Raw genomic sequence first — 23,025 nt, 5'->3', positions numbered from 1 at the left:
CTGCCTGTATATCCATTTGTGAATGATGTTTTTGCCTAAATATACATCAAAAGAACCTATGCTACTGATGATGTGTAGGGAATTTCTGTACTGCATGGAAAGAAGAAACTGGCCAATTTCCTTCCTTTAGAATGCTGTTTTCTGACCATAAATTTCACCAAATAGGAGCACTATTGCCAAGTAGGCTTTGAAAATTCCGTTACTTCTAACAAGGCAACTTATAGGAAACCCTATCTTAATCTTTATAACTAAGGTATTTCCATCTGTTCCTTTTCAATTACATTATGGAAAAAATTATTAAACATGCATATATTCACAAAAACAAACAAACAAACAAACAAAAAACAAACAAAAACCATAATGAAAAAAACTACAAGACTCTCTTGATTGTCCTTCTTTCTTTATGCATTGATATGCCTTAAAGTATCCTGCTCCAAGTAGACCTTTGTAATTTATATAGCTCTTCTAATAGAAAACTCCACTTTCCTCTTTTAGTTTCTAGACTACTGAAAGCCAAAGCATAAGAAAGTTATAGGAAACAAATAATTTCTGTTGTTCATAATATTTTTATTCCTGTGTTACTGCTGAAAATATGAGTGGCTATAGCTTCTTCATCTGATTGTACATGACTATAAAGCTAATAATATTACAAATTATCTCACATCTTCAGAAAGATGGATTTTCAGGATAAAGCAGCATGTTTCTTCTTTGTGAGGTCTGTAGAGAGTATGCCACTGACCTCTGCTTGCCTGAGCATGGTCCATAAATCTCATCTCTAGTTTGCTTACTTAGTTTAATACAAAACTATCCTGTCCTTGCATAAACGAGATTGCAAAGAGTGAAAGATTGCCTTGCACTGAACATGGAGTCAGAAGGGTCTAATGTTGCGATTTATTTTTTCACCTTCACAACATTTTGTTGCCATAAGAAAAAATAGTGACTTATGCTTGGGTGTGAAACTTGTCTGTGTCAGTCTAAGCCAGGACAGCCTCAGCCGTGTGTCTGTATTTTGGTCTGACTTGCTAAAGAAGCTTCAGCACACCATACAAAGCTCCTCTGTCTCCAGGCTGAGTAACAGCTATATGATACTCCCAGACATACCTTTCCTAGCCACATGAGATATTGCCATTCCAAGTACTGAAAGACTGTATATTTCTCTTTCCTGTTATTATAAATTCCATGCAAAAACTAAACTTCAGAAATACAGCAAGGTATTTGCCAGAGACTTGAACCCAGGAGAGGGACTTTTTCTGGGATCTCTTCTGGCTGACTGGACATCTCCACACACTCAGGTGGCCCTTGGGGGATGTGTGGAGACCTGCACTCAAAACAGGGGTGCAAGAAAGAGAAATGTTTTTATGGGCATAAGAGGTAGTGACCTGAAGCGGCCTCTGTAAATCAACAGAAGTATGAAAAGGGTTTTGCTTGCATGAGCATAGAGTGAGTTTGAGTTGTGCGGAAGAGGAACATGACAGATAGGGGACAGCAGGGGCAGTGTGAGGGAATGAGAGGAAAGTCTGGGACGGGTGTGAGGTGCAGTGGGTTCCAAGAGAGAGAGATGGCAGAGAAAGAAGAGGAGAGCTATGTAAAATTCATGGCAGAATCTCTACTAGGATTTTTACTCAGGGAAAGCAAGCCAGTAAACTACCTGTCAGGGCTAAGGGTAGGAAGAGTAAAACAAAATATATATTTAAAAAGATTCCATCAGCCAGAACAACCTTTGCTGCAAGAAAAACAATGAGATTCTGGAAACAGAAGTAATCAAGCCTTCCTGAAGGAAAGACAAAATCCCTAGTAGCTTGCAGGACAAAAGTAGCATGGAAGAAAGTTCAAAAATTTCCCCAAAGATGAGAAGGCTATAGTAATTTTTGCTGTTCTCAAAGAGAATTCTCCAAGGCAGTTTATGCATTCCTGGCATTAGGCCAAAGAATGCAATTCATCTGTCACACAGCAGCCTTATCAATGCAATTAGTTGCATGTGCAATTCTTACACCTGCACTAATTAGGGGATGCCCTCCCCTGGGGCTCTGTGTAACTCTCATTTTCTCCATCCTAGGCCCTGCTGGATGTAGGCCCAGCTCTCAATGGTGTCAGCTGTGGCCTTTAAGCCAAGGAAATGCCTACTTCCCCTAAGTGCTCCTCCACCTCTCCTTCTTGCTATGGTTCTGCTGATCCTATCTAATGCTGAGTGGGCACTGAAAGCAATGTTCTTGGTAAATGATTGAGTTAAAGCAAAGAAACAGAAACAATTGTGTAGCAGGCTAGGAATCAGCAGCCATTTCAAGCTATTTCTGCATTGTCATTTCATATGCATTCTTCAGAAAGGCTCAGAAGACATTTTTCATCAGTGACATATTTCCCCTGCCCACCACTCCTCATGAAGACTGATAGCAGTTTGATGGTAAATTTTGTCTTTTAGAGCTAAGATGGCGCCCTGTTTCATCCTTCTGGTTTAACACCTGATACTTTGTGAAATTCAGGTTCATTGTCACCAGGGTAGGTTGTGTTAGTGCCCCATTATTTGTATGTTATGCCCCAAATAATAGGGCAGGTTGTGCCCCATTATTTGCATGTTTTCATTTCATTCAGTTTGGTTCCAAATTCAGAGACCATCTCTTGGTCTTTGAGGAAAATTAAGACTGCTTTATTTTTATTTATTTATTTATTTATTTATTATTTTGTATTGTTTTTTTATTTTCCTGAAGAGAAATGACCTTGCCAAACAATGAAGCAATATCGTATTAGATATGTTTAGAACATAGAAAAGCTGCTGTTATAATATAAACTACCCTGAGCATTTTAAAATATGTATCCAAAAGACCAATTATTTCCTTATATATCTTACAGATCAGTGTTTTAAATTTTGAGTGAATAATACTTGGGATGAAAATTCCCCTCTCTTACACTTAGGATGAAATCTTCCATTTGACTGACCTGAAGGAATGATGACTTAAATGGTCACTGTGCATTCAAACTTAACTTAGAGAGTTTTTAGGCAGAATACAATTCTCTGAAATGTTTTTTGGTCTCATTTATTCGCCCAGTATACTTTTGTGTTGTGATGGCATAGGGTGATAAATAACCAAATACATTGTCTTTTGTATCTCATCCAAAGGGCAGCTAGTGCACTGTATGATTTTGGAAAAGCTGACAAGGCTTTATCCAGAAATATGTCTGGTAGAGTTCCTGTTGTCGAACAGATACATATGTGAGAAATTTGATTCTTCTGTGACACACCGTTAGCATGAGTACTCATCTGTATCTGAGGGAAAAGAAATCAGGATATATATAGTAGAGAGCAGAAAAGGAGAGGCCATACTATACGGAAGCCTTCATACTGCTTATGTTCGCCTGCAGTAGAGTTGCTGTTACTTTATACCAAAGTACACAGAAGGAGAATATCAGTTACTGAATTGGGGAACAGATTGGTTTGTGGAAGAACAAGATCTTATTACCTCAAGACAAGCAGACAATATGGTGATCTTGGTTTACAGTCAAGATTGCAGATTGATAGAGGTTGTACAATATCCCAAAGTCCCAACCAGCATTCTGTTTTGGGCTATGTCTATAGCACATGGCTGGTCTCAAACTATAACTGAACTCCAAACTGTCAGTGTCCTGTACCACAATCCTCCAACTTTAGAACTGAAAGGCCTTCAGAGAGTTTGGATCAGAAGAAGGGCAACTTGACTGTGTGATATCTTCCGTTTCTGATGCAGCTGGAACAACTGTCCATCATACTGAAGACAAGACTGAGAGGAGGAAACTAATGGCAAAGAGAATTAACAACTACTTCTAAAACATCTGAAATGCACCTGATAATGTGAAGATACTTCTCATGAGTTGAAAATGCAACAAAAATGTAGCTAAGTTACTATGAATTTAATTAACCTGATCTTTAGTATCTTGTTCAGTCCATGCAATTGGACAAAAGAAAATAATTTTTATGTTTTTTCTTTGTCTGTGACATTACTGCCTGGAAAGCCTTATTTACAGGAGTTAAAATTGGATAGAAGAAGGGCAAGAGGCAATGGCTGTACCTTATGGGGAGTCTTGTTTCCTTTGTTAATGGGCAAAAAATACATTTGTTTTATTGCAGCTGCTGGCCTAGTGATTAAGACCAGATGCTTTTTTTTTTTTTTTTTTAAGCAGGAATGTCACGAGTTTGTCAGCCACACAATATTTTGAGTAGATTACATGTGAAAGCTGACTTTGATATATGCTATGGCAACTGCAAATTTGTTTATAGGAAATTATATTCCAAACAATGTCATTTAATGTCACTGATTTTGATGGACAGAGAAGAGAAACTGCATAGGCTGTTTATGAAATTCACCCTTCAAAGTAGCAGAAGCAGAGAGCGGTGTAGAACATTTTTGTACAAGTGCACCCATTCCTATGGGAACCTTACATGTAGGTCTTTTTGTCTCTTCTGTTGCCTTTGAGATCAGAGATACTGCATATAATTTCTTCATAAGCTAGGCTCACTAGATACTGGGTAAATATATTCATGTGGGCTATGTATGCACATACTGAGTGCATACAACTACACTGATGGATATGCAAAATTAACAAAATGTTATGTTTATAGAACCTGTTCTTAAAGATTTTTAATGTATGAGAAGACTTAGAGAATGGAAATCAGCTGACAATCTGATTGTCATGATTTCAAATGAAAAAAAGTGTTTTCCTTTTATTAGAAAGGTATATAGGAAACTAATATCAGTGTCCATATACAGCAGGCTTCAACTGCATTTCAGTATGATGCAGGCATTTACTTTAATTTCCTTAGAGTCTGATTATGAGCCAACCTTTCATTCTTTCCCGGAAAGCACCAGAAAACTGTTTGTAAAGCATAGTAACAGTCACATCTTTAGATGTATACTAAAGGTGAGTTGTGCTGTTATGTCTTATTTAGAGCTGACCCTGATATCTGACAAACCGTGTGGTATCTGAAAGACCAACATAAAAGACTTATTTGTATGCACACTAGACAAATGCATAGTCATTATATGCCCTTAAAAAAAACAACACTCTTCTTTGAGTTTTAATTACTGGCTTAAGAAAGAGTGTGATATTAGTAGCCAGCATGACCACCCATTTTATAAATGGCCTCTGCTTTGTTTATTCACATCTCAAATTGGCAGAGATGTTTTTGATAAAACATCTCTGTTTTTGATGTTTTTGTAATAAATCAGAAATAATTATAGACAAGGAACACAACATGTCAGTAGTTATTTCCTGGTCTTCTTGCTTCATTATGCTATTAGCATCAAACTCAGCAAGACTCTTGACAGGTCTCTGAATGCTCTTCTAGTAGCAAACACATAGGTGCATCCAGCAGCACAATGATTTGCTCTCCTTCAAGTGTCTGTTTACACTCACGCTGTGGAGATATCATATACCTGTGGGTGTACCCAGGCCTTGCTCCTCCACACACTCTGCCTGAGGTCATAAAGGAGCTAAAGCAGGGTTCATCTCAATTATCTGTTATATCAAACTATTTCCTTTCAGGACTTTCTTGTGTCAATAGTTCTTTTTGAACAAAGATCTTTTTCTGCCATCCTTTTTCTGCTTTTTTTATTTTTTTATTTTTTTATTTTTTATTTTTTTATTTCCCTCCTGTTCTTAGATTCAGGAGAGGAGGTTTGGAGGTTTTTCATTTCCCCAAGCAGGTCTCTATAAATGTTTTGGTGGAACAGTCCGATCATTTCTGGCTGTCGTTGAGAGATGTGGTGATTTCAACAATTACTTCCCTACATCTAGTGGGCATTCCTGGTGCCTCAGCTGCTGTGAGGGAGGACATGCAGTAAAGGTCACGGGATTTATTCCTACTTTTTCTCTAAGACCAACTCTTTTGACTAGATAGATAGGCTTGATAAATTTCCTTCGCTGTAAGAGGTGTTGAGTGGACTCATAAGAAGGAACACAAGGCCACTGACAATGTGGACACTGATGTTGTGCGATAGCACCTCCTGGCATGCTGCTGAATCCAAATCCAGAATCAGTCAGCTTGAAGCACTTGCCTCCAGGAGCACGCTCCTTACACCTGTACAGAAGACAATCTGTATTGCCATGCTTTCAAGTGGCACATGCTGCTATATAATCTGCTACTAGAGAAGCAGCAGTGCACAAAGCTGATTCCTACCTGAATGATTGTCAGCTGAACCCTCAGACTGAATCTCTTCCTGCTTACAACAGACCACCAGGTAATTACAGTGCTCTAATGGCATGTGAACACAGACACACAGTGCACCTTCCTGAAAAACAGAGAGGACAAGTTAACTTTCTTCAGGTGCTTATTTGATGTAATAATAATCCTGGTCTTTAATTAAGAGACTTCACAGCAAGAAGAGAATGTGTTGTACAAAGGATCAGTGAAACTGAACACAAAGATCTCTCCATGCCCAAACAAGGAGACTGAAAAATATGATTTCTGTTGTCATTGCTAACTTCTACCTGAATCTTTCTTAATGCATTATGTACAATATTTTCTGTAAGGATACAGCTTTTCAAGATGATGGTTTCTATTATAGATGGCCTTGGGCATGGACCTAATTATCCCATATAAGATAAAGAGAGGGGAAGTGGGTGGAGATTATGAACTTAAACTAGATCCATGGCAACATTTTGCAAACGACTTCTCTCTGAAAAAAAAAAAAAACAAGTGTCTTTTAACTTTTAAATGGAAATCTAGACCTGTCTTCTCCTTTTGTGTCTGGGAAATTTTCCTTTTACTCTTCAGTACTGACTCTCGGTTACAACAACCTTGGAATATAAAAGAGACTTCAATTTATGTCACTTAGTTTCAGCATTGTTAATGACTGCTCATATTTTCCCAGGAGCATACATAGGTCATCATGGAAACAACATAGAGAAAAAATCTTGCACAGAAAGATAATTTAGTATGGTAAGTACAGTACGTGCCATCACCAGGTATAATTTCCTTTAGCTCTAGCAAGTAGATTGCAGTTGCAATGCCTGAGTTGATATAACTTGGGATAGTTCTGTACTGCTTTGATTTATAGCAATGGGGACCTGGTCCTCATTGCTTTGCATGAGAAGAATAACATATTTCCTGCATATACTATATTTTCCTGCATATAACATTTTTGATTTCCCTATGTTCATTATTATTGAAAAGGGGTGGTAATACAAAATCACAGTTTCTAAGGAGGCTGAGGCTATTTTGCCAAGATCAACACCATATACCGGCTTTTACTTCAGGATGAAGTCTGTTAAATATCTAGCAGATTTGTTTTTCATCAAAATAGAGTTAATATATTATATGTGGCCCTTTAAAGGCTGCATGGTTTCTGAAAAGGGCTCTTTGGGGATCAAGTTGCATTCATTGCAGAACTTGATATGGAGATGGTGAAGCTCATTAAAGAGCTTTATGGCATGTAGTCAATGCCACTACTACCACAAGTCTACAAAATTTTTCCAAATTACAATTCCAGGCATATTTTGGTTTCTTCTGAGCAAAAACAAGTGACACTGTAGGAAACTATAGGCTAAGAAAAGAAGTAAATAGGATGTGTTTCTGCATTTGAATAAGTCCTGCTAACTTGCAATAATATATTGAGTATCACTGCAAAAACTACATGAATGCCAGACCAAAATACAAAACACGGTATTAGGCATAGACCACCCAGTTTCAAAAAAGGATTCAAATTCCAGGGACCTAACTCTGTAGTTCATTGACAATTTCTCTTGACCGATTTCTGCTTTCAGAATGATCTTTTTATTATTATTATTATTATTATTATTATTATTATTATTATTATTGGGGGGGTGGGGTGTTTATTTCTTCTTACAGTTCTTTATTTTGTTTAATTTGATGTTCTTAATGACTTACTTAATCACAGTACATTTTAGTAAATACTAAAGCTTAGGCACTGGAATTGGAATTTAAGAATAATTCAAGATTCAAATTCAAGACAGTGGTTTTCAAATCTTAGTCACTGCTTATGTAATTCTTTAGTTATTAATGTAATTTCCTAAATCCCCAGGTAACTACATTTTGATTCTGGATATGCACAGAAGCATTTCAATTTTGGTTTGTCTTAGCATTTCAAAATCTATCATGAACATATGGACAGACTAGTAGTTCAGTAGCTGCTGGGTATGTGTATGTTGCTATAACCAGATGATTTTGTTTTACCTGCCAGGAAGGGCTCTAGCTGCCAATTGAAGGCTGTAAGAAATAATAATAATAAAAAAAAGCACCATTTTGTAGCCTCACCTTCATGTCCACAGCCCTCTAATCATTTTGGAAAATGCTGACAATATTGTGAATTATTGTCTGATCATTCTGCAGCTTCTGAGGCTTCTTAGAGGTACAATACTATTTTATTTATTTTATTTTATTTTATTTTATTTATTTTATTTTATTTTATTTTATTTTATTTTATTTTATTTTATTTTATTTTATTTTATTTTATTTTATTTTATTATTTTATTTTATATTTTATTTTATATTTTTTTTAGGGGCACACAAATCTGGTAGCCCAACAGAAGTCAGGCTGCCACAGATCTGTGTTCCCAGGTCCACCTGGTGGTGAGGCTGAACACATATTCACAATTGACACAGAAACACATACAATGTATATAGAGTGAGATATATGTCTGATCACAACAGCAACAGAAAACAGCACTGACACAAACACAGAGTACTGATGGCCTCCTCCTCATTCTCTGGCTGCTCAGGATGAAAGTTCATTAGCATCCATTAATCTCTCCGGTATCTGACCCAGACTAATGGCCACACCAGCACTTGCATCCTCAGCACCCAGCCTGCTTGCTCACTTCTCTGGCTTGATGTTCACTCATGTTTACATGCTGACATACACAGCCACACAAATACACACTCTCCAGTCTCCTCTTGCTGCTACCCCTGATAGGTGGGCCCTGATGACCCATGCTTTTGTACAATCCCCCAGTGCTAACCCCTGCATCCCAGAGTGACCCCACACCCCAAGTGCCCTCAGTCTGAGAGGAGACCTGGAGAGCCTCTCCTTCAGAGCCTGGCATGGGGCTGAGGCTCCCCTATGGCAGCCTGCGGAGGGTCTGGGCAGGGGCTTCTTTCTCCTGGCAGGTTATTGGGGCTCCCCTGCCTGCCCTTGTGCCTCTCTGCTCCTCCGTGCTCAGGCAGATGAGCCTGTAGTTGATTTACCAAACAAATTCCTTTGTGTCTGAGGGTCCCTGGGAGATTTTTCTGAAAGTCTGCTACAAATGATTGGAATGGAAGTGTGACTGGATGGTAGCAGATGGAGGAAGCAAAATACAATTGCAGCTTAGTTAATGCATTTTTATTCCATTAGCTGCACAAATTAGAGCAATGTTTTCTTAACCAAAATAGCTAATGCTTTTAATGCTAAAAAATACAGTTCTGCTTATCCAGCATGAAAAGAACTGATAGGTGAGGGCAGATGACAATGAAAAATCAGGTATTTTGAGAAAATGACAGGAAAATATCAGCAGCAGATTTGGAAAAATCTGTTTATTTGTTTGCTTTATACTGTTTTACCAGTGTAGCATAATAGTGATGGAGAGCTGTGGAGGGCTGGCTTGCAGTGGACCATGTATATAACAGCTGCCATTAGTTCAGAGAGGATCTCCAGAACAGGAACGTGATACTGGGAAATATAATACAACATTTAAAATCGTCTTTTCTTATGCATGCAAATTTTGTTTTTATTCCTGAAATTCTGATCACTGAAATGTAACCTTATATTTACCCTGGGCCAGCTGTTACAGAATGCAATTAAGAAATTATATTTTCATTTGAGAGTCTGCTGCAAGCTGTGAAAACTGAATGCCCAGCCCCTGGGTTAGAACGGCAGCTCTTACTACCGGAAAGCACATTTTAGAGGTCAACTTGTTTTGTTTGCTTAAGAATGTCTTTCAGGTTACAGTGAGAATGCTGCTGAGAATTAAGAAGATAAGAGAGCATATATTATATATTTTATCGGCTATGGGAACCTGGATGTTGAGGGAAGTTTTAGAAATAATCTATGCACATGACTGAGCCAGCATGATTATATTCTAATCCTAGCTCTGCCACAGAGTTGCTGTCAGGTAGAGTTATTAAAATAGATACAGTTCAGGGCCAACATGGCTCAAAGGCCTGGTTTATGGAGGCTCTTGTCCTGTAGGAACAGGTGTCTTGTCACTGTGGTCTTCTGACTTCCAGTTCTGGGGTCAGCACAGGCCAAACAAACTCAGGTCTGTCTATACCCAGCAGTGCAGAAGGACCCTTTGTTCCTTCACAGCTACGCCATTTGTTCTCTTCTTCAGCTTTAGGACTTCATAATCTTAAGGGTCTTTTCCAACCCAAATGGTTAACCTCCTGACACTACTTTTTAGCTGATTTTGCAACCTGTGGATTTAAATATGGAGAGTTAATATACATAGATGCAGTGCTGACATATGTAGAACATATGGAGAGGTTAAACTAAACCTAAAGTCTGAAAACCTTTACAAGTTTAAATATGAATTTTGCAACTGGAAATCATTTTTGTCCTTTATATTATTACGATATCATCTTATATTTACTTAAAGCATACAAAGAAAGAAAATGCATTTTTGATAATGATGATATGTGATAAATTCAGGATTTTGGCTTTCATGTTGGATGTTCTAGGACATAATGCTGAACTAATATGCAGGAAACAGGTAAACAAACATATCAAATAATCTTAATACATTGCTCATATGATAAGCAAAGGAAATGAAGCCTCCTGCAATAATTTTGCTTTGTTTTATGATGTTATTGTTATTACTAACAATGTAAATGGCAAGATGAGGGTTAGAAACTTAGAAAACCTGACTTTGTGTCCAATTCAGTTAGGTGCCATACAAACATGGGCTGTATGTATGAGATGCGCCTTCCATCATGGGCTTTATAATTTTCATTAGGAGTTTTATTAAGACCTACTTCTTCACACGGCTTCTGAGACAGAGAGGCAGCCAGCACTGTGACTACAAATTTAAACACTGAATGCTTTATGAATAACTTCATTGAGAGCAGGGCTCCTAAAGGTGCAATGTGATGTTGAAATTAAAAAAAAAAAAAAAAAAGAAAGAAAGAAAAAAAGAGGATATTATGAACTACTTATATGTTTTAGACATGGTCCCAGTCCAAATTCAGGGAGGAATAAAAGGTGAGGGTGAAAGGTTAAAGACATGAAAAGCTTTTGAGTAAGGCGATAAGAAATGAATAAGAAAAAGCATAAGAAGGGTGAGGGTAGAAGGGGAAAATGAAGTAAGAGGCTAGGATAAGAGTGACTACCTACTCTATTTTAAGTTGGATATTAATTTTCTGTGCATTTAGCAGACAGGAAATTTTTGATAGCGTCATTCATATTAGAAAAGAAGACTTGTTTTAAACATGAACATTTATAATCTCACGGATATGCCAAAGTCAGAGTTGTTAGAGAAAGATGAAAAAATGCTTCTGTCTTTCCATCATGTAAGTTTCTAACTAATGCAAGGACTCTCCTTGTTTCACAGCATAATGAATGAATGCCTGCCCCTATCCTGTAAACAGGTGAGACAAATGGGACTCTCTAGGGAAATAGAATTAGAACAGAGATTTGGGTTTTCAATTTTAGCACAATTGTTCTTTTGAATTCATTGCCATTTACCAGTGATTTTCTAGACAAAATACTTTCTTTCCCATGAAAAATGTTTTCCATCATGGTATTTTTGAAAATATTTTTTTTTCAGAGAATATTTTCAATATTTGAACATACTATCATATCAGTATACACTTGGTCCATTTTTTAGTTTATTTTTATTTTTATTTTTTTCCCTCCACAATTATGTGGGGAAGAAGGGTTGGTCAGAAAAGAAGAGGAAAAGACTGTGAGCATGCAGGTGGCACATATATAAGAACTTACTTTGTTAAAAGGTAGCTCTCTGACAAACTCTGTAATCACAGTTTTACCACACATTCTTAAGTTCTTCTAGGCCTGAAATATATCCAAGAGCGAGACAACTATAACTGTCAAGTATTTGAAAGGTAATTGGAAAGACGGACAACATGGGTGAGAGCTGATGTCCAGGTAGTTAGCTAAGGGGTAGACAGAAATATAGTCCTGCATTCCTCCCACTTCTTCCTTGCTGATCATGTTAAAACATACTTCTCCCTTACATTAGACACTCAGATTTTCCTTTCCTTCTTTTTTAACTTAAAAAGCCACCTTGCCTTTTCTTCAACACCCCATTCTCTCACCCTGGTATTCCTCCAAGACACAGCAGTGCAAATCAGGAGAGGTCTGTGGGACTCTGGCCTCAGCGTGGGTTGGATAAGTGAGTAAGAAGAAGGAAAGAAGACCCAGCATCATCCAGATTTTCAAGATTAACTGAATTAACACATGGCTTCTTCAAAATGCTTCCTCTGATGTACCCAGGTCAGACTCTTTGAGGAGGAAAACTCACGAATCTTATTTGATAACGGAGTCTTGAATTATCTCTTTATTTCTGACAGGAAAATATTTCTTTTTTCTCAACTTCTAAAAATGAATCAATAAAGCACTATGCATTGTAAAGTCTTTAAAATACTTCACTCAGCTGTTAGACTAGCCAACAAAATAACTTTCATAAAAACTAATTTCCTGCCAAATTTTTAATTTAGAAAGCTTTTGTGAAAGTCTATCGTGAACTGTGGGAAAACGAGAAGATAAACACTAATATTCATGATGGGAAAATGAAGAAAATGAATGAGATATCTGGATTTTTTAAAACTTGAATGAGTATTTAGATAGATACTAGGTGGAGCAACTATGGAAGAGGCTTAGCTAACATTGCAAGTACATTAAAACTTAGCTTAATGGACCTCATATTCTTCACATTTAGATAGAATTGTACCAATTGCTATACTCCACATTTACCCCGGATTGAATGATATCAGAGAAACATCTTGTACTTCCTCTTGAAGAAATACTCCATCTCCTCCAAACAAGATAAGCACCAGAGAGTCCCTGTTTGTGGATCTCTTATGGCAGAGGCTGAGAAGTAGAAGACTGATGTGTTCCTGTGTTCATCTGCTAAGGCAAGATACTGGCCCTGCAAGGGAACCCAAGACATTAATTGATGGCTTCTGCAATGTCGCTGGGCATAGTTCAGAGACACTCTGCAACAAATGTGCATGCAATATTGAGATCCTCTACACACCTTCAGAATAAGTCAGTGGTGTATATACAGTAGTTCTGGTTCATCTCATACTAGACCTATAGCCCTGTCAGGGGCCCCTCTCCAAAGTTATAGAAGCAGAAAATTCAGTCCACATTTTCACCCCAGATAGAAGCATTTTGTAACAACTACTAAAAGAAACTGTCAGTAAATCTATCATAGCTGGTAAAGTAGGAAAAGGAACTTTACATTTTCAGAGGAACATCCACTACCACAGTGCTGATGCTATTTCTGCAATTCCGTCCCTGCTCTTTGCTCTGCTTATAAAGTGTGCTCAGAGCTCTCTGCTATAGCATTTACTACTGTTAAAATATTCATTATAGACAGAGTGAAGAAGCTATTTCTGGCTTCACCTGAAGGACAAAAATGATTTTTGTGGAGATTCAGTGGCACACTAAAACAGGTCAGCAAATCATGTCCTAGAAACTCAGGCTGGATGGAATGTGAAGATGAAGATGTGGATATTTCTTACTACTGCCTGGCATAATTAATTTGTGGCAAGATTAATCACCTTATTATATATCTTGCCTTATTTTTCTAAAATAAATATCTGTGGAGAGTAGAGCCCAAATAAGCTCCCTTGTACAAAAATGTTAGTCTGCACTGTGATAAGAGATATACATGTAGCACAGCTGATATACATGAACATTGGAAAACGACATTTCCACTCCTGGAATTTGATAATATAAAATTCTAATGTTGACCATCCAGGACTGGAATAGAATTTGTCAGGAAAAGTCATACAGTTTTGCACAGTAGCGTATTATGACCATCAGTCCACTGACTAAATGCAGTGAACGTAAAATCTGAAAATCATTTATAAGACTGCAGTTGAATAGTCAATTTGAAAACTGAAATTTAGGGTCTAAAGTGTTTTTACCTGGGCACTATATTCTCCTGTCACTGGAAATGAATAACTGACATTGACTTTTAAATTGCTTGCCTCTAAAGTGGGAAAACAAGGCCTTTGGGTGTAATAGTGCTTACCACAAATCATAGACTACTCTGTTCTTTGTTTTCTCAAGTTTACCATCTCCCTCTTTAACCCATTATGATTTTTGTTTGATTAATGCTAGATGTTCATAGATTTAAATTCTTCTGCAAGTGAAATTCTCATTGCCTGACCAACTTCATAAGAAAACAAGCCCATAAGGATTTCTAGAAAGAAACAGAAGCCATTGAATTTAGTGTACAAATATAACTAAATATACTTACACTTAACCATATACATATGCATTTAGACAGACATATATATATTGTCTTGTTCACTGTATAGTCTTTTAAATCAATAAAAAAACAATGGTGGAAAAAAATAATTTACAAATCTAATATAAACATAATCCTAATCTAGGACAATAAAATGCAAAGTTATATAAATACCTGACAAAGAGGAGAGGAAAGATGGATATTTCCAGTGTCCAAATGTATGTGACAAGTGTTTAAATAGCAAGAAATCTGAAAAAGAATCCAACAATTAAAATGATGAGGGAAACATTTTGTTATATGGTAGTGAAGCTGTCATATTCTTAATATATGCTTATATATATATAATGAAAGAGCAGTGTCTTAGCAGGAAGAACTTGTTTTCTAGTGACCAGAGAGATACGTCTTGTCTGAGTTTAACATTTGAAGACTACTTCTAGAGGAGAGGCCTTACATATATAAATAACTAGGTACAACATTACACATATCTTAGACATCTAAAGAACTTGAAAAAGAAAAAAAAGTAGATTTCTTAGGGATCAGTATGTATATGCCAAGCTCTCCATTTACCCCTTGGTCATATTAAATTATTATTTTTGTGAAATATGTGTATAGTTTAGCCCTATATGTGCAGTGCTATAAAGTGTTATCTTACGTACAATCCAGTAAGATTTGGTTACATTAATTTAACTTCTTTGACCTCAGTAGCCCTGATGTAAATCTCTTCAACAGCTTGCTCTCCTTCAGCTGTTGGGGGATTCTGCAAGGTCTTATCACTGCAGTCTTTGTACTCTTACCCTGAGGAAAGCTGCAGCAACATTGACATCAAGTAGTAGGAAAACATCTGCTTGGGCATTACATTTACTTCTTTGGGTTCAGCTCAGCTAATGAGCTGGCTGCTTTCATGTAAATCAAGTCAACCCCAAACAGTTAATGCTTTCATCAGGTGAGCAGTGCTCTGGAGTCTCTTTGAAGGTGGGGCCACATTCACTTCAGTGGCTGAAAGTTGCCCATATAAACACCCCATCTCAAAGATGTTGTTCTGTTTTTCAGACAGGCTTACAGTTGTTGAGAGGAAGCATGCCACTGTGCCAGGTACCAGAAGCCAGACCAATTTACTTTGAATTTGGGAAAGCGGGGGGAAGAAAGAAAACACCTAGCAAAAATCCCATGAGTGGTTTTGGAGACATTAACAAAATAGAAAGCATTAAAAGCTGAGATCACATCTGGGATTTATCACTGTGTTTTGATAAACCTTTGGGCTTAGCTAGCACTCATTCCTTCACTAGGGATTCGGGGAAATTACAGCACACGTGTTCTCAATGGAGTTTGTCAGATCAACTTTATACTTGAGTGTTTTTGACTGATTAATTACCCATATAGACAAGTGAGGAGTTCAGAGAAAGGTGACTCGTTAAGAAACTTAAGCATGAGAAATACTACTGGGGAGTGTGACAGTAATTAGAAGAATGGCAATTGTTAGTTTGTTTGAATCCTATCTAAACCAACTTCTGTGTCTTCTTACAGAGTAATAAATATTGCTTTGTTGTTTTGTTTGAATACATTTATCTTTCTGTTATTAGATATTCTCTGCCTCTACATTTGTTTAAAAACCTTCTCTCTCCTTTTCCTGTTGATAGAAGAACAGCAGAGTTGGCATGATATTGAGTTCTTATGTCATACTTTTTATTTTAAAATGCTTTTCTTCTTCCTTTAAGAAGCTTAAAAATTGAAAAGCGCAAGTGGAAGCCCATGTTCATTTGCCTATCCACCATGACCATTCATGGCCTTTCAGCATACGTTCCAGGTCACAGTCTTGCGTAAGTACATGCCTTGTGTAGTGTTGCTGCATGTTTCTGTCTGTCGGTGTTTTTAAACATGCAGTTCCCATAAAGTAGGTTGAGAAAACCATTCATATGACTCCATGGAAATGACGTGTCATTTTCTTCAACTATCACATTATTAGTCTTTGTATCTTTCTAGAATTTCACAAGACACAATTTGGTGTTTTGCTCAGATAATTTATAGAAGATATTGAACAGTATTTAGCACAGATCCATGCCTGTTCACAACCTTGTTAGAAATATCTTCAGTGGGGGGTGAGTACTTAAGAGCAAGTAGGTCCTGAGAGCTGTTGGTTGGCTAGTTCTAAATTGATTTTATATGTACTTTGTTAATTTGAATTCATCTTGGAGAACTTATATATGATATCAGACTAGAAATCTCTAATGCTATGTTTGGAATCTCAGATCAAATTGTAGGTTCTGTTTTAGATAGAGTTATAGTAACTGGCATGAACAGCGCTATTGGCTTTTATACTTTTTACCTGCATAGCACCTTTCAAGTATTAAAATGCCTTACTAAGAATATCACCTGTGTCAAGAATACTTTTCCTCCCAGGGCTTCAGTTCACCAGTAGCTTTTTTTATAAAACTTTTTTCTGCTTGCTTAGGTAAGAATATCTGAGGGAAAAACATAGCTCATGTGGTAGTGCATCCAGTTAAATTGCATGCTTGGTGACAATCACATAGTATCTCTTACATTTATCTACAGTCTTTTTACGTATTTATCTACAGTCTTTTTTTTACGTATGCACATTTTTGATTTTTTGAGGCTATTTTGATTTTGTAAGGAAAAGAACATTTAAGACTAAATCAGAAAAGTGCCAGGCTACCATTTTTTCTGAAAGAAGTGAAAAATAGTATGTGAAAACATAAGCTCTTTGTAACTGCAGATACAATAATATCAGCTGCCTTGTGTGGGCCTGGCAGCAGGAAAGGTAAATGACAGAGTACAATGAAATGTTAAATTAGCCTGTAAGGGGTTCCTAAGGACAGAGGATGCATTTTATTTAAAGAAAGTAACATTGTATTTCATGCCAAACTGAGGTAATTTCCTTCCACTTTCTATACTTCCTAGGTTTCCAGATTTATAATTTTTTATGGCATTTGCCAGAGCTCACCATAAGAAAGCATTACTCAAATAAAGTCTAAAGGAAATATTTTTGTTCAGGATCCAGACCCATAAAGAATAACTACTGTATGTTAAAAAAGAAAAAAAAAATCTGCTTAATTTTACTACTAATTATGCACATAAGCCGAATAAATAGACCACTGTTGCTGTGTTGAATAAAATATTCACACGTTGCTGCTTACACCAATGCACTGGGGTTGCCTCCTCTATCGCTAACCCAATTAAGGGGTTTCTTACCACGTAATGTTGTTTGCCTTTCCTTGGAAGCCAAACCAGATTGTGTGAAACAGAACTTACACATGATCCCATTGACTGGCAGAATTATTATTTTCAGTGTCTGCTTCAGTCAGCTACTCAAGAACTCAGCTCTTTTTTGAAAGAAAGGGGCTTTAGTTTAATTGAATTTACTTAACATGTATAATTCAGTGGCTCCAGAAGGATTGCTGGCAACACTGATTTTCATAAATGATTTCAAAGGGAAAAGGCCCAGAATTTATCCAGCCGTGGCTGGATTCATGAGGGCATGTGCGTGTGTAAATTTAACAGTAAGGTGCCTCTTTTAGTCATAAAACCAGCACATTTCCACTGATAAAGCTTTTTTATTTTTCAGGGGCTAAGTCTGGTGGAGTACCCCATAAGACCTGGCAACAGTGGTGTATGCACTCGTTAGACCAAGCAGCAACAGCAGCACATGCTCTCTCACAGCACACCCTTCCTACCGTTCTGGTGTAGGTACCTGTAGGTACTTGTTCTCCCACTGCTTTACACAGGCATCCAGTTTGGGTATATTAATTTTTTTTAGGTGGTAAGACAAATGCTGGTGAGTGAGTCAAGTCCTTTTTTTCATATTCCCAAATGAGTGGAAACCTTTCACGGTGCTACACTATTCAGACCATCTCTCTCAGCCAGCAAAAATACACACAATGAAAACTGAAGAAGGCAAGAAAGCAAGCTGAGACCTCACTGAGTCCTCTGTTGCTCTCTGTGAAAGATGCAGAACATGAGTGGAGTCTGATATTCCTGGAAGTGCATGAAGATAATACAACCCTGTATGACAATAATCACACAATTGCTTTTTCTAATACTAGAAAAATAGTGTTTTTTGTTGTGTTTTGTTTTGTTTTGTTTTTCTTCCCTCCCACCCCCCCGAAAATGCCTGATTGCCATCTTTCCTTCTCTCTCGATTTATAGTTAGTAGCCAGCAGATTCCTCAACTATGTTCTGGTTTTCCTTATTTACAGAAAAGTACACATGGTCCTGTCTATCATCTCTTTTCTGAGTATGCAATTTTATCCAAGAATATTTCATGGCAAATTACAAATCCAGATGAGTCACTGATCTCAACAGTGACCCAGATCTGTCCATTTTATGTGGAAGAATGTTTTGTACAAATATTTTTCTTGGTTTCATTAATTCCCGAAGAATGGGTTCCTCCCATTCAATGCCCTGAGGACTCTGAACAGGTGGAGTGCCTTTGGCCAAGGCTGTGAGGTGAGTGTCAGCAATGAATGCTAAGGTCACACACAGTGACACAATCGTGTCAATCGGAACAAGATAATGCTGCCTGTCCTGCTGTGTATTTTATGTCATCCATGTAGCATAGAAGGTCCAAAATTGCACCCATACCCAAACAGCAACTGCAGAAAATTCTGCAGTTGGTGTTTTCCTTATGCCATTTAACGAGGATTAGGTCTTGTAGTTACATTTTGGAAAAAGTTTTTAGTTCCATTGGTAAGAGCCTGGTAAGTGCCTGAGATGTCTTAGGCTGGCACCTCTCAGTTCTGCATCTTTAATGGCATGTAGACAAAGATGTTTCCTCTGAGTTTGTCAGTGTTTTTCTGGTCTGCTTCTTTCTGTGCAGCAGATTTGGATAAATATTACTGATTAGATCAGCAAGATCAGCAGAATAGGCTTTTTTTTTTTTTTAATTGCATAATTCTCCTATCAGTTTATACTAACTTTTTCCCATAAAATTTCTTCTGCACGCCAAATTGTTGATCATTTTCAGAAAGGATGGCCTAATGATCAGGAAAACTTTATAAGGTGTTTTCCACAATGGTTTAGAGAAATGCATTGGTTTGTTTAATTAGATCTCAATTTCTTTAAATAAATCCTTTGTCCTTGTTCTAAAACTAGGAATCAACTCTTGCTATAACCATAATGGTCTATTGACACAAATGACTCCAGATCTGTAGGAAGGCAGCTTTTGTCTTACCAGCTAATATAGCAAAAAGGTTTTATTTTTATACTTTTTTCCAGCCATATTATTTTCTTTTGGAAAAAAAAAAAATCATTCATCTCATCTTAAAAATCCTAAAAAGAGAAGTGAAGAAATATCAAGAAGGCATATTAAAAATGCAAAATAATTTAAAATGTAAATAAAAAATTTGCATTCTATTACTTTATTATTTTTAAAAGTAATAAAGATTTTTTATCAGTACATTGTACTGAAGCACATTCCACCCACTTTTGTGTAAAGAATGAATATCGAATATCAAGGAGGATGCTTTTTCTTATTCCTCCAGAGCAGAGAATAAATGTGGATTTCACTCAAGACTGACAATACCAGAGGCCATTACAATGCTTCCAGGTACTTTGAAATGCCAGTTTAAAATGCAGTCTAAGTTACTTGCTTTTCAATCTTGCTGAAATGATTTACTTATTCCCAGGCAATACGTGATCCCATTACATCATTGGTACATCTCTGCTCACTTTTGCCCTTTTTTGTATCCTACATTAGTGGTAACACATTTTCTGTTTTCTCATTTATTCTTTGGACATTTGTATCAGACCAGTGAGGCTGTTGAACCACACAGACTTAGTCTGAAGTGCCAAGGCAACCACTGTTTTCTCTGAGTGCACATTGGGTCTGCTATTTTATTTCAGAAAATGCAATATATGATTGTTTCTAATTCTTTAGTGAAACTCCTGCTAATGAAACCAATATATTTATGATATTGGAAGTGTTAGAAATTACATAAATGATGTAAAAGTTATAAATGATGTGAATTGCGTATATCACTAGTAAGAGAATCCTGTGAAATCTCATGAGATTAATCTCATTGAAATCATGGGGAGTGTGTAGCATCTCCTATGAACGGTCCATTATGAGAAGTGTAAGAAACCTCAACCCACTTGATATTACAGGATCTACACATCTTGGGGTCATGAGTTTTGTAGGTGGAGTTCCTGTTTTTCATGGTGCAAGGACATTGGACATTGCCAGATCCCACAAATAACTGTTTCAAAGAAAAAGCCTGCAAGCTGTTTTCCTTTGGGCTTTTGCATGCTTAGATACACTGCTGTAATGAGAATCTAGCAGATACAAGCTATTTCTTAAGAGGGCATTTAAATATATTCTATTTAACTTTTCCTCTCATTCCTTTTGTTATTGGAAAGAACTCTGTTTCAGAACCCAGAATGAAAATTTGCACCATTTTGGATGGTATATTTGTTTGAGTCATAGAGATTAAATTTATTTCTCAATAAAAGTAAAAAGTAAACGTAAAGTAAAAAGTAAAATTTCAGGATAGGACTGAGACCTCTTGTTGGGATTCTGTGAAGATGATCTGCCATAGTTGCTACCTACTGTCCATACTGATATTGTGAGCAAGTGGGGTACTTAAAGAAGATATGATACTATTTAAAAGTAGAGCTACGTGGCTATAGATATACAGGTAATTTCACCCATTCATGGGAATAAAAGAATCCAGTGAGCAATGCTATTAATTGCTGTTTAAAAACATTTACATTAAACAATATATTAATAGAAAAGAGAGCACTCTGCATCACATAAAAATCCAGTAACTAAAAGCAGATTACCAGAACTCACAGCATTGCAAATGGAAGATAGAAGGAATCATAGAATCATAGAATCATAGAATATCCTGAGTTGGAAGGGAACCTTAAGGATCATCAAGTCCAACTCTTGACACCGCACAGGTCTACCCAAAAGTTCAGACCATGTGACTAAGTGCACAGTCCAATCTCTTCTTAAAGGAGATCATGTACTTTAAATTCTCTCTTTCCTTTCTTTTATTCATATATTTCTTTCTTTTAAAAAGCAAGATGATTATGTCTAGTTGCTATTAGCCAACTTTTCTGTCTTTATTCCCCTGTGAGGAAAAAAAAACCTAAATGATAAATGACGTTATATTTGCATATATGTGTTTAAGACTCAGAAAGCTATTTTTAGGTCACGCCGTCCATAATACTAGAAAGACCTCTTTCTGGTGCTTCTAGTTGACATAGAATCAAATCCAGATCTAAATTCCAAGGATTTTTCTCATGTTCTGTGATCTATAGCAATTGTTTTTTGAGTACAGACAGATTTTTATTGTTGGCAAAGGAAGACACCTCACGTGTCCTATTTATTTCAGGAAAGCTGACAAGTAGATTTGGCCAGCATCAAACTTCATGTTTTGAAAATCAGGTGCTGCAACCTATTTTATCCTGCTTGTACCACCTTTGTGATGATTTCTGCTAGTTTGGAACCCAAGTCTGGCTTGAGCATTCTCCTCAAGAAACTGGCTGCTCTTGGCTTGGACTGGCGCACGCTTCGTTGGGTTAGAAACTGGCTGGATAGCCGGGCCCAAAGAGTTGTGGTAAATGGAGCCAAGTCCAGTTGGAGGCCAGTCACTAGTGGCGTCCCCCAGGGCTCGGTGCTGGGGCCAGTCCTCTTTAACATATTCATCAATGATCTGGATGACGGCATTGAGTGCACCCTCAGTAAGTTTGCAGATGACACCAAGCTAGGTGCGTGTGTCGATCTGCTCGAGGGTAGGAGGGCTCTGCAGGAGGATCTGGATAGGCTGCACCGATGGGCTGAGGTCAACTGTATGAAGTTCAACAAGGCCAAGTGCCGGGTCCTGCACCTGGGACGCAATAACCCCAAGCAGAACTACAGGCTGGGTGAGGAATGGTTGGAGAGCTGCCAGGCAGAGAAGGACCTGGGAGTGATGGTGGACAGTCGGCTGAATATGAGCCAGCAGTGTGCTCAGGTGGCCAAGAAGGCCAACGGCATCCTGGCTTGTATCAGAAACACTGTGACCAGCAGGGCTAGGGAGGTGATCGTCCCCCTGTACTCGGCTCTGGTGAGGCCGCACCTCGAGTACTGTGTTCAGTTTTGGGCCCCTCGCTACAAGAAGGACATCGAGGTGCTTGAGTGGGTCCAAAGAAGGGCGACGAAGCTGGTGAGGGGCCTGGAGAGCAAGTCCTATGAGGAGCGGCTGAAGGAGCTGGGCTTGTTCAGCCTAGAGAAGAGGAGGCTCAGGGGTGACCTTATTGCTCTGTATAAGTACATTAAAGGAGGCTGTAGCGAGGTGGGGGTTGGCCTGTTCTCCCAGGTGCCTGGTGACAGGACGAGGGGGAATGGGCTAAAGTTACGCCAGGGGAGTTTTAGGTTAGATGTTAGGAAGACTTTCTTTACTGAAAGGGTTGTTAGGCACTGGAACGGGCTGCCCAGGGAGGTGGTGGAGTCACCATCCCAGGAAGTCTTCAAAAGACGTTTAGATGTAGAGCTTAGGGATATGGTTTAGTGGGGACTGTTAGTGTTAGGTCAGAGGTTGGACTCGATGATCTTGAGGTCTCTTCCAACCTAGAAATTCTGTGATTCTGTGATTGTACTGAAGTTCAACGATTTTCATATTCACA

The 23,025-nt window shown here is 37.8% G+C and overlaps 2 long non-coding RNA genes across 9 annotated transcripts in view; one reads left to right on the top strand and one right to left on the bottom strand.

Moving 5' to 3' along the window:
* The first annotated feature begins 1,586 nt into the window (after nucleotides 1–1,586).
* Nucleotides 1,587–11,896, top strand: LOC137857586 (uncharacterized). The gene is made up of 3 exons (XR_011097172.1): nucleotides 1,587–2,401; nucleotides 6,843–6,910; nucleotides 11,515–11,896. It is a non-coding gene; the product is annotated as an uncharacterized lncRNA (long non-coding RNA).
* Nucleotides 9,297–23,025, bottom strand: part of LOC137857580 (uncharacterized) — a 278,206-nt gene continuing 264,477 nt past the window's right edge. For all 8 annotated transcript variants that reach the window (XR_011097158.1, XR_011097159.1, XR_011097156.1 and 5 more), the window contains 3 exons: nucleotides 12,897–13,071; nucleotides 11,904–11,975; nucleotides 9,297–10,381 (listed from right to left, as the gene is read on the bottom strand). This is a non-coding gene — a long non-coding RNA (uncharacterized lncRNA). The remainder of the gene's footprint in view (nucleotides 10,382–11,903; nucleotides 11,976–12,896; nucleotides 13,072–23,025) is intronic.

The sequence above is a fragment of the Anas acuta genome, chromosome 5 (assembly GCF_963932015.1).
Source record: "Anas acuta chromosome 5, bAnaAcu1.1, whole genome shotgun sequence".
Classification (NCBI taxonomy): domain Eukaryota; kingdom Metazoa; phylum Chordata; class Aves; order Anseriformes; family Anatidae; genus Anas; species Anas acuta.
Note: the sequence above shows the minus strand (reverse complement) of the source record. Positions and strands in the feature narration are given on the sequence as shown.